This window comes from Mesoplodon mirus, assembly GCF_964341445.2.
Source record: "Mesoplodon mirus genome assembly, chromosome: 18".
In the NCBI taxonomy this organism is placed as follows: Eukaryota; Metazoa; Chordata; class Mammalia; order Artiodactyla; family Ziphiidae; genus Mesoplodon; species Mesoplodon mirus.
The window spans coordinates 58080021-58098248 of record NC_138994.1 but is presented as its reverse complement, the minus strand read 5'-3'; the positions used below and the strand labels follow the sequence as shown (position 1 = coordinate 58098248).

The 18228-nt window shown below is 42.3% G+C and overlaps 1 long non-coding RNA gene across 1 annotated transcript in view; it reads left to right on the top strand.

Annotated features, from left to right (window-relative positions):
- Positions 1-984: 984 nt before the first annotated feature.
- LOC309793033 overlaps positions 985-18228 on the top strand; it is a 150019-nt gene continuing 132775 nt past the window's right edge. Inside the window, exon 1 of the long non-coding RNA XR_014291853.1 lies at positions 985-1030. This is a non-coding gene — a long non-coding RNA (uncharacterized lncRNA). The remainder of the gene's footprint in view (positions 1031-18228) is intronic.

The following is an 18228-nucleotide window of genomic DNA, read 5'->3' as shown; positions in this document are numbered from 1 at the left end:
GATGAGGTCTGAGAATTGACCTTCGGATTTGACACCGTGGAGATCATTGGTGACCTTGATAATAATTTCGGTGATAGACTAAATATTGTTAGAATATACAGCCAATATTAACAGAATATATCAAGATTGTAGTGTTGAAATAGTTTGTTTTTCCTTTGCAGGTGAGCCAATGGTAGCAGCAGATGCAGGACTTTGGGATAATTATTGTGTGAAAAAGCAACTTCTTGGGCTTCCCTGGTGGCGCAGTGGTTGAGAGTCCGCCTGCTGATGCAGGGGACACGGGTTCGTGCCCTGGTCCGGGAAGATCCCACATGCCGCGGAGCGGCTGGGCCCGTGAGCCATGGCCGCTGAGCCTGCGTCCGGAGCCTGTGCTCCGCAACGGGAGAGGCCACAGCAGTGAGAGGCTCGCGTACCGCCAAAAAAATTAAAAAAAAAAAAAAAAAAAAGCAACTTCTTCACTCTTGGTAAGTTTGTATTAATAAAAAGAGGAAGACTTTTAAGGACATAATTGATAACATTAAGATTTTTCTCTTATTTTTGCCTGCTACAGTGGAAAATGGCTAAGTGTATGAAAAGGCATGGTATCCAGTTATTAAGACTAGCTTCTGTCATTTTACAGTCCCTTTTAGATTTTAGTTCTATCAGTGTAAGTTATGGGAAATGTTAATCTTACTGTTTATTTGAGGGAGAAGAGAAAGAAGGACATTTACTGAAATAGTACCACATGCATAGTGGAAGAAGATCAAATGATGTGCTAAAAATGAGCTCAGTTTTGCTGGAATATAAAATTAGGTTTCTACTTTATCAGCAAATGAGCTGAAATTATAATGCAAGGGGTGATGTTTGTATTTATAATAGCTTTGTCTTATCTCACACCAACATCATTGCAGAACAAAGTGTCATTAGTAGCTGAAGATTTCTGGGGGGGGAGATAAGAGTGGATTGGTAAGCTTTACTCACCCTGTCATCTTTTCCCTCAGCACAGTGATTGCCACCAACATTCTCCTGGTTGATGAAATTATGCGAGCTGGTATGTCTTCTCTCAAAGGGTGATTGAGTTCAAAATCAACTCTTCTAGAAGCTGAGACTTAGCACATCTTACATCCAACACCATTATAGAGCCTGAGCCATTCTTAGTTTTTACACAGTAAATGCAGTTTATATTTGGTGGTCTTATAAGTCTCAGAGGTATTTCATCGAGGTATAAAGAACACAAGAAATACTTTCACAGTAAATAACATTAATGCAAATATTTTTCCCTCAAAGTTCTAACTCCCTACCCTTTATTGTATGTGTGATATTATGATATAATAAGAAATATATATTTGGCCTATTTTATTTTATTTTATTATTTTTGGCTGCGTTGGGTCTTTGTTACTGCTCGCGCACTTTCTCTAGTTGCGGCAAGTGGGGACTACTCTTCGTTGAGGTGCACAGGCTTCTCATTGTGGTGGCTTCTCATTGCGCAGCATGGGCTCTAGGGCACACGGGCTTCAGTAGTTATGGTGCGTGGGCTCAGTAGTTGTGACACATGGGCTCAGTTGCTCTACGGCATGGGGGATGTTCCTGGACCAGAGATCGAATCTGTGTCCCCTGCACTGGCAGGTGGACTGTTAACCTCTGTGCTGCTAGGGAAGTCCTATATTTGGTCTTTATCCCCAGTTCCTGGCACAAGATCTGCTAAAACCTTTGTAATTTCCTGAGCAATAGGGGTGACAGGAACATTTTTTATTATAATATTTAGTCTTGGTTCCTGCTTCCTGACATAAGATCTTTTAAGACCCTTGAAATCTCTGGAATTAATGAGTGTCTTTTTGTATGCTAATGAGGTAACTCTTGGTGGGCCACTAGATAGCTTCAGGTTGGGGGCTAGTCTCCAGAGGAACCAACCATGTGATTAGAGGGTTAGAACTTTAAGGCTCCCCGCCCTGGGAAGGAAGGAAAAGGGGATGGAGACTGAGTTACTAATCAGTTATACCTACATGATGAAGCCTCCATAAAAAAATCCCTAAACTATGGGGTTTGGAGAGCCTCCAGGTTGGTGAACATATCCATGTGCCAGGTGGGTGGTGGACTCCAACTCCATGGAGATCGAAACTCCTATACTCAGGACTCTTATGGACCTTGCCGTATATACCTCTGCATCTGGCTCTTTATTTATATTCTTTATAATATCCTTTATAATAAACTGGTAAATGTAAGTAAGTGTTTCCCTGAGTTCTGTGAGCTGGTTTAGCAAATTATGAAACATGAGGAGGGGGGTCATGGGAACAGAAGTTGGACAGAAGTGTGGGTAACATGGGGACCCACCACTTGTTCATTGGTGTCTGAAGTGGAGGACAACCTTGTGGAACTGAGCCTGTGGGGCTCAGTTCTCTGGGGTCTATGCTAGCTCCCAGTAGTTAGTGTCAGAGTTGAATTGTAGGACACCCAGTTGTGTCTGGAGAGTTGGAGAATTGGTTGGTGTGGGAAAATCCCCACACATTTGATATCAAAAGGTTGTGAGTAGAGGAAACAATTTTCCTTTAGTATGCTACTGCAGTTTTCATCAGATAGAATCTGTGGTGATGCTTAGATGTTTTGGGGCAACTTTTAAAAAAATACATTTACTTATTTATTTGGTTGCCCCAGGTCTTAGCTGTGGCTTGCGGGCTCCTTAGTTGTGGCACGTGGGCTCCTTAGTTGCAGCTTGCTGGTTCCTTAGTTGTGGCATGCAGGTGGGATCTAGTTCCCCGACTAGGGATCGAACCCAGGCCCCCTGCATTGGGAGCTCAGAGTCTTAACCACTGTGCCACCAGGGAAGTCCCTTGGCCAACTTTTAATGAACAAAATATGGAGCACAGGTTTTAGAGTACCCAAGTCAGTTTCCAATTTACCAGTGGGTATAAATGTAACAGGGCAAAATATTTTATTCTCTCAAAATTCCTTCAGTAACTTCTTGCTGCCACTCTTTTCTCTAATAAATATGGCATCACTTTGTTAGTATAGCTTTGTTTCACTGATACCTGACAGTTTATTTTTTTTTATTTATTTTTTTTTTTTTTGTGGTATGCGGGCCTCTCACTGTTGTGGCCTCTCCCGTTGCGGAGCACAGGCTCCGGACGCGCAGGCTCAGCAGCCATGGCTCACGGGCCCAGCCACTCCACAGCATGTGGGATCCTCCCGGACCGGGGCACGAACCCGCATCCCCTGCATCGGCAGGCGGACTCTCAACCACTGCGCCACCAGGGAGGCCCCTGACAGTTTATTTTGAATACAGTTTATTATATTTTGCCTGGCTCTTTCTTATATATGATCAGCAATTTACACTACTGTGCTAACTCTGGCAGCTCTCTGACTGGATGATTAGATAGAACAGGTCTCATCTGGAAAGGCTGGGATTGTTGGCACCAACACTGGGAAATAATTTTTTTTGGCTTTGAATGCTGCTATTCTATATCAGTATTACAGCATGATCTTTCTTATTCAAAACACTAGAATTAATCTATTGTAATTTTCATTATTATTAAGCTCCTTGTAGTTAGCTTCTGTCCATGGACGCAAGTTGATGAGATTAAAACATGGCAGGTGCATTGATAGAACCTTGGCCTGCTGGTGCTTGTGGGGCAAAGTTCATTTAACCATTTAATGCCTTAGTTGAAAGCCTGTAGTTTTATAGTCTGTTTTTTTTTCCATTTAATGTGTTGTCACCATCTTTCCAAGTTAATAACTACACTTCTGAACTATAATTTTTTTGTGGTTATGTGACATTTCATTGTGTGGCTGTTCTGCAATTTGTTTAGCTAATTCTGTTTTCAATTTTTCCCCATTATGAATAAACATCTTTTTTAGACTCTATCCTTATTTTATAGGATAGGGCTTTAAAAATGGGTATATCATGCATATTCCCAGACCTTTTCTATGTAAAATGTTTAAATTATGAAATACTTAAAATATACTGAAAGGACAGAAAAAATATAATAAACACCTTTGGACCCTCCACCTAGCTTTAAAAAATAGTAAAGTTTTGTCATGTTTGCTTTAGATTTTCTGTAAAGAAATAAGGAAGTATGGATGTTGTTAAATTGCCACTGTCCCCTACCTCCTCCTTATCAGATGCTTTTCCCACCCTTTCTCCTTAGAAGAAGAACTACCTAGAGATATTCTTTGATGTTTTTTAAAAATAAATTTATTTATTTATTTATTTATTTTTGGCTGCATTGGGTCTTCGTTGCAGTGCGTGGGCTTCCCATTACAATGGCTTCTCTTATTGCAGAGCATGGGCTCTAGGCGTGCGGGCTTCAGTAGTTGTGGCACGTGGGCTCAATAGTTGTGGCTTGCAGGCTCTAGAGCGCAGGCTCAGTAGTTGTGGTGCACAGCCTCAGTTGGCTCCGCGGCACGTGGGATCTTCCCGGACCAGGGATTGAACCCGTGTCCCCTGCACTGGCAGGTGGATTCTTAATCACTGTGCCACCAGGGAAGTCCCTGAATTTTCTTTACTTGGGTTTGTTTCTGGTTTAAATATTTTGTTCTGTTGCACTGATAATTGTTACTATATCAATACACATTGTTTTAATTCTTAAAACTTTATAAAAAGTCTTGATGCATGGTAGGTTGAGTTCCCCAACCCCTTCTTTATTTTCTTCAAAATTGTTTTGGCTATTACGAGATCTTTCTTCCCTCTTTTAGGATCAGCTTGTTGAGTTATATGTTTTGATTAGAATTTTAGAATTTCAATGACTTTATAGATTATTTCTGGTAGAAATAGATATATATATTCCTTCCACTCATAAATATTTTATATCACTTTATTGATATCTTAGTGCTTCAGTTTTTTTTTAGTAAATGTTTTCAATGAAGTTTTAAGTGTTTCCTATAAAAATGCATTACATGTTTGATTAAATTTATTTCTATGTATTTTTTAGAAGCTATTATAAATACCATCTTTTATAAAAATTATATTTTTAATTGTTCATGGCTGTACTATAGGCCCTCCATGGGCTTTAATATATTGGCTTTTATATTTCATAACCTTGCTGAACTCTCTTATTAGTGCAATAGTTTGTGGTTTATTTTGGATTATCTGGGTTGATAATAACAGGTTAGTTCTTTCTTCTTTTCCACTCCTTGTACTATCTCTAGTATTTTCCTGTTTTACTGAGCTGCCTAAGACCTTTTAAATTAATTAATTAATTTATGGCTGTGTTGGATCTCCGTTGCTGCGCGTGGGCTTTCTCTAGTTGTGGCAAGCGGGGGCTACTCTTCATTGCGGTGCGCGAGCCTCTCATTGCGGTGGCTTCTCTTGTTGGTGGAGCATGGGCTCTAGGCGTGCGGGCTTCAGTAGCTGTGGCTCACAGGCTCTAGAGCGCAGGCTCAGTAGTTGTGGCGCACGGGCCCAGTTGCTCTGCGGCATGTGGGATCTTCCCAGACCACTGCGCCACCGGGGAAGCCCCTGCCTAAGACCTTTTGTAGAATATTGGATAGAAGCAATGATGGCAGTCACGTTTATTCCTGTTCTTGCCTTTAAAGAGGATGTTTCTAGCATTTTACCATTTTTTTGTTTGTTTTTACTGTGGAATCTTGGCAGGTAGTCAGTTGTATAAAGTTAAGTCTGTTCCTTTGTATTTCTGTTTTGCTAAGGGGCTTTTTAAAAAAAGTCATGATTGTTGAATTTTATCAAATGCTTTTCTGCATGCTTTGAGTTTTTTTCTTTAATGTGTTAATGTGGTGACCTACTTTAATAAGTTTTCTAATGTTAAACTATTCTCGTATTCCTGAAATAAATCTTCTTTGATTGTGAAATACCATGTTTGTTGATTCCGAGAGACAGATTTTTTACATTTTCACATTTCTGTAAGTAGAATATGTTTTACAGTCAATGGCATCTTCTTTTTTTTTTTTTTTTTTTTTTTTTTTTTTTTTTTGCGGTACGCGGGCCTCTCACTGTTGTGGCCTCTCCCATTGCAGAGCACAGGCTCCGGACGCGCAGGCTCAGCAGCCATGGCTCACGGGCCCAGCCGCTCCGCGGCATGTGGGATCTTCCCGGACCGGGGCACGAACCCGTGTGCTCTGTATCGGCAGGCGGACTCTCAACCACTGCGCCACCAGGGAAACCCAATGGCATCTTCTAATTGCTCTTACTTGAACTTGGTTACCTGTGATTCCTTAGCGTTTTAGTTAACAGCCATTTAAGGACCCTTTGAGGAAGGAATAGGAGTCTTGATTGTTGCTGAAAACTATCTGTTGTTAACTTCTGGTAAAGTAAGAAAATTTCAGCAGCAAAACTTTCCAAATATGTGTCAGTGGCTTAGAAGAAAATGCCAGAGAGAATGGTAGAAACTACTTTTTGAAATGTTACATACTACCACCTCTTGATGGCAAGAATGAATATCAAAGACTCTGAATTGAAAGGTGATTTAGAAGAGTTGGACTCCAATATGAAGATCTTAATGTTATTTATTTTGCTTATATTTTCCTCATTTTGAATGTATAAGAATGATAAATGATAAAAATAAGTGTAACTAAGTCTGAAAACTCCTTCAGTGAGTATAAAATAAAATGTGTGAGTGATAAGAAAGCATTATGCTATGGCTGAAATGACAGGATTTTTGTTTCTTAGTTTAAAAGTAATGGTGTGTCTTACAATTAGTGACATTTTTGATTTGATGAAATATTGTATTTATTCTTTTTGCTGGACTTGAGGCTAATATTTATTTAGGTTTTTGTAAGTATTCATACGCAGGATTGGTCCATAATTTTACTTGTTCACTGTACAATTTTGGTATCAATGACATACTAGGCTTATAAAATGAGTTGAGGAATTATTCTTCTTTTTCTTTTCTTTGGGACAATTTGAGTCAGTCAGATGGAGGGTTATCTCTTTCTTGACAGCTTGGTCTTGGCCTAGTAGTTTTTTAAATGGGAGGGATGGATTTTCGACTACTGATAAAATTCTCTTCATTGATTTAGGTCTTGAGTTTTCTATTTCCTTTTGAGTCTGTTTTCATAATTTATATTTTTACGGAAACCTTCTATAAAATGGTGCTTTTACCCTTAGAGCCTTATTTTCTTGTGTATTATTCTAGAGGTGCTGTCTCTTTTTGGTATGGTGGGGCTGGGTGGGTGGGGATTGAGAGAGGATAATATGTTTCTAGTATCCATTTACTTTCTTTGCTTTTATTTATTTAAAAATATATTAAGAATATATTTAGGGCTTCCCTGGTGGCGCAGTGGTTGAGAATCTGCCTGCTAATGCAGGGGACATGGGTTCGAGCCCTGGTCTGGGAGGATCCCACATGCCGCGGGGCAACTGGGCCCGTGAGCCACAACTACTGAGCCTGCGTGTCTGGAGCCTGTGCTCCACAACAAGAGAGGCCGTGATAGTGAGAGGCCCGTGCACCGCGATGAAGAGGGGCGTCCGCTTGCCACAACTAGAGAAAGCCCTCGCACAGAAATGAAGACCCAACACAGCCAAAAATAAATAAATAAATAAATAAATAAATTAATAAACTCCTACCCCAACATCTTCTAAAAAAAAAAAAAGAAGAATATATTTATTAATTGACATATAGTTGATTTTTAAAAAAAATTTATTTTAATTGAAGTACTTTCTTTGTTTTTAGAAGTATGTCTTGAAACAGCCTATAGCTAGATTTTTGTTATTTTTAAAAATTCAGTCTGACATTTCTTTTAACTGGCAAGTTAATATTTTATGATTACTGATACATTAGATTTACTTCTGCCATATAATTTTGATACTTTCTGTTTATCCTTTTTTATGCTTTTTCTCCTTTACTACCTTTTATTGGATCGACCCAATTTTTAAATTTAGTTTATTACCCCTCTTTTCCCTCTGCTAGTTTGGAAATGATACATCATATTTATTACTTTAAAAATTTTAACTTGCTGGGCTTCCCTGGTGGCGCAGTGGTTGAGAGTCCGCCTGCCGATGCAGGGGACACGGGTTCATGTCCTGGTCCGGGAAGATCTCACATACCGTGGAGCGGCTGGGCCCGTAAGCCATGGCTGCTGGGCCTGCATGTCTGGAGCCTGTGCTCCGCAATGGGAGAGGCCACAACAGTGAGAGGCCCGTGTACCGCAAAAAAAAAAAAAAATTTAACTTGCTTACTTAATATAGTTAATAACTCTCTGCTCCCCCCCAACAATACAAAGTCCTTAAAACATTTTAAATATAGTTATCCCCTCTTGGTTTTTTTAAAATTTATTTTATTTTACTTATTTAAAATTTTTGCCTGCGTTGGGTCTTCGTTGTTGCACACGGGGTTTTCTCTGGTTGCAGTGAGCAGGGGCTACTCTTCGTTGTGGTGTGCAGGCTTCTCATTGTGGTGGCTTCTCTTGTTGGGAGCACGGGCTGTAGGCATGCGGGCTTCAGTAGTTGTGGCACAGGGGCTCAGTAGTTGTGGCTCGCGGGCTCTAGAGTGCAGGGTCAGTAGTTGTGGCGCATGGGCTTAGTTGTTCCGTGGCATGTGGGATCTTCCCGGACTGGGGCTCCAACCCATGTCTCCTGCATTGGCAGGCAGATTCTTAACCACTGCGCCACCAGGGAAGTCTGCCTCTTGTTTTATATGTGTTCTTATTCAATATTTTAGTTCCATTTTGTCTTTTAGATCCCCTAAATTAGTCATAATAATAATTATTATTATTGTTTTATACAACAATAAAAGAGTTCCTGGTTATGTTTTTCATTCTTTGTTTTAAAAAATATTTATTTAGTTAGTTATTTGGCTGTGCCAGGTCTTAGTTGCAGCATGCGGGTTCTTAGTTGTGACGTGCCGGATCTAGTTCCCTGACCAGGGATCGAACCTGGGCCCCCTGCATTGGGAGTGCAGAGTCTTAACCAATGGACCACCAGGGAAGTCCCTCCATTCATTTTTTTAAAAAAACATAATGTTTATTTATTTATTTATTTGGTTGCACTGGGTCTTTGGTTGCACTGGGTTTTAGTTGCAGGCTCCTTAGTTGCCGCTCGCCGGCTCCTTAGTTGTGCCACGTGAACTCTTAGTTGCAGCATGCATGTGGGATCTAGTTCCCTGACCAGGGCTCGAACCCGAGCCCCCTGCATTGGGAGCACGGAGTCTTAACCACTGTGCCACCAGTGAAGTCCCACTCCGTTCATTTTTAACTCATTGCTTTGTTTACCATTCTTTCTTGCAACTGTACTCTTCCAACTGGCTTCACTTTCGTTCTTTCTGTTGTATATCCTAGTCCTAGTGCAAGTCTGGTAGTAATACTCTCAGTTTTGCTTCCTTCTAAAGGTCTTCATTGCCCTCTGCTATTGAGTGGTAATTTACATATAGTATAAGCCTTTGGTGTCTGGCTTATTTCACTTGGCATAATGACTTCAAGATTCATCCTATTGTGAGAAGTGTTAGAATTTCCCTCTTTTTTATTACTGAATAATATTCCATTGTGTGTATATACCACATTTCGTTTATCTACATTAACCACTATTTTCTCTCAGCATTTTGAAAATGTTATCCTATTGTTTTCTGCTTTGTATGTGCATTATATATGCTTTATAATTTCAACAGTATTGGCAAATTCCCCTCCTAGGGGTTATACTAATTTGCACTACTGTCAGCAATTTATAGAGCACGGGACCCTTTTTTTACCTTTTTTTTTTCACTTGGGTAATATAAGTTCTTCATTTGCTCCTAAGCAAGGTACAGACTTTGGGCTTTAATATCTTATAGGAGCCCTGAGCAGAGCAAGTTTCTTTACTGTTTCACTTGGCAGGTGGGTAGAGTTTGTCTAGCATCAAGGCTCCTGTTTCATTTAGGGGCCTAGTGTCAACTCCTCCTTCAAGTGTGGCCCTGTTTCTGTGTGGGCATTAAAAGCTTGACACCTAGACCAGATCTTGTGTTTTTCCCAGGCTTCTACAGTTCACCTTCAGAGTTTATCACTCTGTTTTGGTTTCCTCTTGAGGAAAATCTCCCTTTCTCTCTTTTAAGTTCAGCCATACAGTTTTTTTCTTCTTCTTTTTTTTTCTATTTATTTTAATTGTGTAAAATATTCATGACATAAAATGTATCATTTTAACCATTTAAAGTGTACAGTTCTGTGGCATTAAGTACGTTCACATTGTGCAACCATCCCCACCACTCATCTCCAGAACCTTATTCTTTCAAAACTGAAACTTTTAACCCATTAAACAATAATTTCCCATTCTTCTCTCCCCCCAGCCTCTGGCAGCCACCATCCTACTTTCTATTTCTATGAGTTTGACTACTCTAAGTACCTCATATGAGTAGAACCATATAGTATTTATCCTTTTGTGTCTGGCTTATTTCTCTTAGCACAATGACTTCAAGGTTCATCATGTTATAGTTTCTTTATTTTGTGGCAAGTGTTACAATTTCCTTATTTTTTAAGGCCAAGTAATATTCCATTGTATGTGTATACCACATTTCATTTATCTAGTCATCTGTTGATGGGCACTTGTGTTGCTTCTACCTTTTGATTATTGTGAATTATGCTTCTATAGACATGTGTATGTAAGTATCTCTTTGTGTCCCTCCTTTCATTTTTTTTGATGTATAACCTAGAAGTGAAATTTTTGGATAATATTGTAATCTGTGTTTAACTTTTTGAGGAACTACCATAAACTTTACATACCTACCAGCAGTGTACAATGGTTTCAATTTTTCTATATCTTCACCAACACTTATCATTTTCTGTTTGTGTTTTTTAAATAATAGCCATCCTAATGAGTATGAAGTGGTCTCTCATATTGAGTATGTAGTTTTAAATATGCTTCATTTTATCTGACAATTTTCTGTGTTTGTGAATTGAGGGTGAGGTGGAGGGTCGTCCACATTGGCTAAATCTGCTATTTGCTACAACTGCCAGACCTACGTTTTTTTTTTTGTTTGTTTTGTTTTTTGCGGTACGCGGGCCTCTCACTGCTGTGGCCTCTCCCGTTGCGGAGCACAGGCTCCGGACGCGCAGACTCAGCGGCCATGGCTCACGGGTCCAGCTGCTCCGCGGCATGTGGGATCTTCCCAGACCGGGGCACGAACCTGTGTCCCCTGCATCGGCAGGTGGACTCTCAACCACTGCGCCACCAGGGAAGCCCAACCTACGTATTTTTAATTCAAGTTGTTTAACTAATTTTCTCTTTTGGAGAGTAGCCAACTTTTGAGTACATAAAAAATTCATGACGCTTCCATTAAAAATAAAAAAGACTTTATCGTAAGTTTGTTTCATAAATCTCCCAGTTTCACTTAAAGAATCACGAGCCAAGAACTGTTACCCCCATCTGCCATTCTCTTCCTAACAGTTTGTTTCCTACCCATATATTTTTTTACAGTCCTTTCCATGACAATAACTGTTTCTTTGAGATCACTTTACTGGTGCCATCAGTATTGCTTTATGTTTTGATCCTGTCTGATAGTCATACATTGCTGCCTTCCCAGCCTCCCACAATACCACTGTCATTCCAGGGTTCTTGCTCTTGAACATAATTCAGTTTAATATCACTAAGTATTAAGGCCTTGTAACAATCCATTCACTCTTCCTTTACAGCTGCCCATATAATTGTCAACGAGATCTAGGGGAACAAGGGTATAATCATTACGGATATCCCCAGCGACGCTGTAAATAGCCTTGCTTTCCCTATCCTATGCTAAATTGAGGTCTTTAAGCTTATCAACTAGGAAATCAAGTGTCTCATGAATTAGAGTTAATCTTCAGTCATACTTTGCCTGGCCAGATGTTTAGGCTATGTAGGAGAGGGACAGAGATGGGAAACTAGAAGATCAGTGTTTCAGTATTTAGAAGATCACTGATTTAGTGCTTTTAGTGAAAAACAAACATATGCTGCTAAGCTATCTTTACAGGTTGCCTTGCAACACGGACTTAATTGTGGATTCTTGACTATGCTGCTCTTTAGTTATTTCATGAATATTAGCCTTTCTTTATAAAGGAGACTTTGGGACCCGAGTTGGAGCCTTTCCTGAGGGGCATTGTGTTTGAGGACAGAGAGAGAAGGGAAGTACCAGGGTGCTGGTATTTCCCCAGAGCCCACAGATGGTAAGAATTGTTTTCCCATGACCTGACTTGCCACCTTCTCCGTGCTCAGCAGAGTCCTTGACAGTACAGAACAGAGCTGATGACAGTCACAATGAGCAATGACTGCAGTCTCCTTCCTTCTGAGATTTTCTCAACATTCTCAATTGCTTAGTCCAAGAATCCGCTGGCATAGCCCTGTGTCTGCTCATTGCCTGGGCCAGGATGGAGCCAAATGTCTTGTTGGACAAATAGCCTGTGGGCCTGAATCTGGCTCCTGTCCGTACCTTGGAGATAAATCTTGATGTGGAGTTTGAGGGACAGGTTTGGGCCATATGCTTGCCTGGCAGGTGCTTCACAAAAGCTCAAGATGCATAAGGTAAGGCTTCAAAAGCAGTGAGCTTCAAAGGATCTTTCCCATGGCCTGTTTCTTCTGTTGCCCTGGAGCTGTATACGAGGGCCAGTTGGTTGCACCATGTTTGTTAGTGGGGGTGCTGTTGACATCTGGGAGGCACCGATTATTGTGTTGACTGTTCTATCCACTGTAGAATGTTTCACATTCCTAGCACCTGGCCACTAATGGCCGGTACACCCCCATTCCTTGTGACAGCCAAGAATGCCCCTGCATTTCCAGGTGTCCTCTGGAAGGTGGTACCACTGAAGGAAACTTCAGCTGTTCATGATCCACCCACTTGTGTATCATTGTATTCTTTGTCTTCACTAAACTTCAGCCTCAGTTAGTACTCTTTCTACCTCACCCCCAATCCAGGTCAGAGAATCTGATGGGCTATCCTGGGGGGAGGACAGTGTTGGAAACCCCCTGGGTCATGGTGTTGTCTTGGTGAAGCAGGGTTGTGCTGGCAGCTAAGAATTTTGACCTGGGAGCCAGAGCGCATGGGATCATATTCCATCTCTGCCGTCTATCAGCTGTGTGACCTGGGGCCAGTTACCTAACCTCAGTTTTCTCATCTTTAAAAGGGGGATAATATTTTACCTATCTTACAGGATTGTTGTGGGGATAAGTTTGTGCAAATTCCTTCACACAGTGCTTGATTCATACTTTGTGTTTAACAACTGCTTAGCTTTTTTTGATTACCATCAGTGGTATGCATCAGAGAAGGGTTAGGGGTGCAGTTTGTGACATACACAGAGTAAAATCAGCTAGTGCAGAATAAACCTGTAAGTGTCTGACTGTAGCCAGTGGAACTCAGTGTCAACATTGCTTTTTCTGTAGGACCAGGATTTTGCTGCCTGGAGGCAGGTTGCATCTTGAGAGTGTGCCAGAGGGATGCCAAACGAGTGTTTGCTCTCCTGTTTCCCCTTTGGCTCACCTCAGCCTCTACCCTAGACTGTGACTGAAGAAACTTGGGCATTTTTGGCCGAGGTGGGAGGCTCACGTTGCTGAAAGGCCAGAAGGCCTGTAAAGCCATTTTTCCTACAGTGCTGGGCCCGAGCACTGCACGGCGTGAACTGAGAGGCCTTTTCTGTCAGTCCAGCTGGAGCTTTCTAGAGACACAGGCTTGACCTTCCACATCCATGTGGGTGAGCTGAAAGAGTGTGGTTTCAAGGCACCAAGAACATCCTGATACTCAATCCTCCCTAACTCCTGTGGCTAAAATGCCAACATTAGCATTGAATTCCTTTGTATTAAGCAATATCTGCTTTCTGGGTTTTTGTTTTAAATGCAAGTGTGCAAAAAAGGGTTAACATGGCACATCTGACTCCTGTCTTTTGAAAGGCCTGCTTCCGCAGTTGGTCCTTGGTTGGCATCTGGAAACTCGGATTTCAGGAGTATTCCCACCGCCCTAACATCAAAGAGTGGCTCACTGTGCCTAAACGGTTGACAATACGGCTTATGCTGAACATTTGCTTTCCTTTGGGAGTCTGGAATTTGGGTACATGTCAGGCACAGGGTGCCCGTGTGACCAGTCTCTAAGAAAAACCCTGGGTACTGAGTCCCTAATGAGCTTCTCTGGTTGCAAACATTTCACACATGTTGTCACAATTTCTTGCTGGGGGAATTAAGAGCTTCCGGTCTGACTCCACTGAGAGGGTCCTTGAAAACTTGCCCTTGGCTTCTTCTGGACTTAATCCTATGCACCTTTTACTTTGCTGATTTTGCTTTGTATCCTCTTTCTGTAATAAATTATAGCCATAAGTATGACTATGCTGAGTCCTTTGAGTTTTCCTAGTGAATCATCGAACCTGGGGATGCTCTTGGTGACCTCCAACACAACAATATTCCTGATATCCAAGAAAACTACAGAGCCATATCTGAGAAAAAATCCTCAGTAAAATATTAGCAAGCCAAATCCAGCATCGTATAAAAAAGATTATACACCATGACCAAGTGGGATTTATCCCAGGAATGAAAGGTTGTTTTAATATCCCCAGATCAGTTAATGTAAGGACAAAACCCACACAATCATCTCAGTGTGCCCACAAAAAATCATTTGCAAAATTCACAATACAATTCAGTAAAATTAGAGTAGAAGGAAACCTCCTTAACCTGATAAAGGGCATCTATAAAAAAACCCACAGGAAACAACATACTTAATGCTGAAAGCCTGAATGCTTTCCACCTGAGATCAGGAACAAAGCAAAGCAAGGATGTCCAGTTTCACATCTTTGATTCAACATAGTACTGGAGGTTTAGCTAGTGCATGTAGACAAGAAAAGGAAATAAAAGGCATCCAGATTGGAAAGGAAGAAGTAGAACTATGTTTATTCACAGACAACATTATCTGGTATCTAGGAAATTCTAAGGAATTAATATACACAAGTTGTACTTAGAGTGGAGCACATTGTCAAGTTTGCACGAGGATGAGTTCAGGGGACTTTCTTCCGGGAGTCCTGAAAAGGCCTGGCAACTTGGGTCTTGGAGGCAGAGGAGACGTTAGATGGGAAATAAAAGATCTGCCTGCGGTCTGGTATATAGTTAATTGATCTACGAGAGCGCATAGGTAGGGAGGAAGACAGTGTGCTCTGATGTGCATCCTTAAGGCCAGAGCAGGGGACGTAGAGGTTGTTAGCTGTTTAATACTCTACTGCCATGCCCGTGCCTTCTCATGAATTACTCAGAGTGAACGAGGCTCTCACCAAAGGGATGGGAGTATGGCTTTTGGAACCAGGCAAATTCAAGTTTGAAACTTGCTTCTTTCCCTTGCCTAGCTGTGGGATTTGGGGCAAACTGCCAACCTCGGTTTCCAGATGGGTTGATGGTAGTAACTACTGTATCTGTTACAAAGACATGCTCTTGACTTCCAGCAACTGAGATAAGTAACTTAAGCAATATAGAAGTTGCTTTCTCAGAAGCAGGGAGATCAGGGCTTGTATAGTGGTTCCTCAGTATCATCTGGGATCCAGGACCCTAATCTTTTTTGTTCCACTATTGATTTCCATTCTTAAAGTTGCCTTTATGATCCATGATGTCTGTTGGAACTTCACCTATCATAACCGAGTTCCAGGCAGGAAACAGGAGAAAAGGAGAAAGGGTCCAAAGGGCCCATCTCAGGAGCCTGTCTTTGTTTTAAGGAGACTTTTCAGAAGTCCCACACAGTGATTTCCTCTATATTTTGTTAGCCACGGCTTAGTCTTTTGGCTACACCTAGTTGCAATAGAGGCTTTAAAATGTAGTATTTAGTTAGGCACATCATCACTCTAGATAAGACCAGGGTTCTCATGCTGCAGAGGTACGGAAGCATGACACTGGATAGGCAAAGCGGTCCCAGCCACATCTTACCCTGCTGAGCTGATGGAGGGGCTCAGTGATGTAATCCCTGAAAATACCAAGCACAGAGCAGGAGCTCATGAGTGTTCTTCCCCTCCCTCCCCCTGGCTCTCGAGTGCTTTAGCCAGGAGTAAGATGAATTGTTCTTTATGGGGCTGAGTACAGAGTATAGGAGACAGGGTCACTAACCAAGGGATCCTTCCAAGGGCAGCGTCTTTCCCATGTCTGAATACTTGGTTCAGTGCCTACCACTTTATCATGCTCGTAAGTGCTTTTTGGATGAATGAAAGAGTGTGGGATTTGGAGTCAGGTAAACCTTGTATTTGAATTTTGTCTTTACCACTTCCTAGTAAGGTTACTTAACCTCTTGAGTCTTAGTGTCCTTATCTATAAATTGAGGATGATGATAGAACCTACTTCACAGTCATTTTGGATCAAATAGGAAAGCACTTTGTAAACTTCCTAAGTACTGAATGGATAGCATTGAATTTTATGGGGAAAAAGTAGTATGGGAGGCAAAATTTGTCCCTTGAGGTTCCCTCCCCCTTGCTCAGCCTGCTTCTCTTCAAGCCATCTTTGTCCAGTTCCTGTCTGGAGCATCCTACATAGCTATGAGCGTGGACTCTGAAGCCAGCATGCCTGGGTTAAGTCTCAGCTCTGTCACTTGACTGGTTGACTCTCAGTAAGTTACTTAACTGCTCTGTGCCTCAGTTTCCTCATCTCTAAAATGGGAATCATAAAATAGTACCTAATAGGGTTGTTTGGAAGGTGAAAAGACTTTATGAAGTTTTAAGAACACAGTGGCACTTGGCACCTTACATCATACTCCTGGCACATGGCGTTAGCTACCGTTAATATTTGGCATTCTCTTTCTCTCTGTCTACTTTGTCTACATTTTATGTTCTTTTTCCTTCCCCACTGAAATTCACATCCTCTGTCTCTCATGAATGATGAAGCACCTCTTCCTCAGTCCCTGTAGCTGTCCAGTCAGCCCTCCCTCACCATCCTGCTTCTCTCTGGCGATGCCCCAGTGGATGACAAACAGTTTGCCGCCTCCTTGTCCTCGCAGAACCCTAAGCAGCAGCAGAGTGTGAACTTGGGAGCTGGCAGTGGGGGTGGACTGCTGTGTTGGGAATGGGAGGAAGGCTCCTATCCGGGAGGGTCACCTGAGTGCCCAGCCCCCACCAGTCATCACCGTGGCCTAAGGGGCCTTACATCACACCACCCCACCTCCCTCTCCTGCCTCATCTCTCACCCTCCCCGCTCCCTTCACTTCTTTCCAGCCACACTGGCCTCCTTGCTGCTCCTCCTGTCAAGCTCGCTTCTGTCTTGGGGACTTTGCTTTTTCTCAGCCTCGAACACTCCTCCCCCAGACCCTTGCCTGGCTTACTCCCTCACTTAATTATTGCACTTCCTTTTTTAAGAAGTACCCTGCCTCCTGCCATGTTCTGTGTTGTCTGCTTTATTTTTCTTCAGACTACTACTCACCACCTGAGATTTAAATAAAATGCGTATTGGTTACTTTTTTACTTCCCCTGCACCAGAATGCAAGATGCTTTCTGTCCTCAGCTGAATCCGCAATGCCTAGAACAGTCCTTGGCACATAGTAGGGGCTCCAGGAGCTTTTGTTGATCTAGTGATAGCTAGTTAATGCTGACCTAAGCACACTTTCTCTGACCGTTTTTCCCTTGTTGAGCCCAAGAGGCAGGGGTCTCTGGGGTGGGGTAGGGTGGGGGGCTAGTTATCACCTGGTGGGCTTCCGTAGCAAGGCTTGGGATGCTGTTCTGGGACCTTGTCTTGGCTGACCCCTACTCTCTCCTCTTCTGGCCCTAGATCATCTGTTCCCATAATTAAAGACAGTTACAATCAGTTTACCCAGCAACTTCATATGCCTTGTCTCCTTCCTAATTTTCCACAACGCTCATACTTAACTCAGGGAGGCCGGTCCACCGTACTCTAGGGTAGACTTTTCTATCAGAGCTGACCGCAGGGAAAAGTGGCTTCTGTGTGGCTCTTGGAGGAAGTGAGGCCTCAGCCTTGGAGACCAGGCCACCTCTTGGTGGGAGAGATTTGGTAGGTATTCAGGCCCTGGTAGTGGAATAGTATGGACTTTATGATCCTTTCAAGCCTGCAGGTTTATGATTCTCCAATCCTTATCTTCCCCATGAGAATATTAAGGCTCAGAGCCATTAAAAGCCTTGCTTAAGGTGTAGATCAGGGGAGAGGGGGCATTCAGATGAGAGAGGCATAAAATATCCTAAAGCAAGGTGTACAGAGGCCCTTCAGGCCCATCTGATTTGTACGGAGCAGCTTGCCCTTCCACATGCCTTCCTTTCCCACCTGTGGTGCGGAGCATAGAACCCACAGTGCAAGGCTTTCTCATCCTCAGGGCTGGCCAGGGCTGGCCCGGGTGCTGCGTGCCGGGCTGGCCGTGGAGAGACAGGACTAAAGGCAGGGCTCCCTTCTCCAACCTGGACAGCATCCCCTGGCTC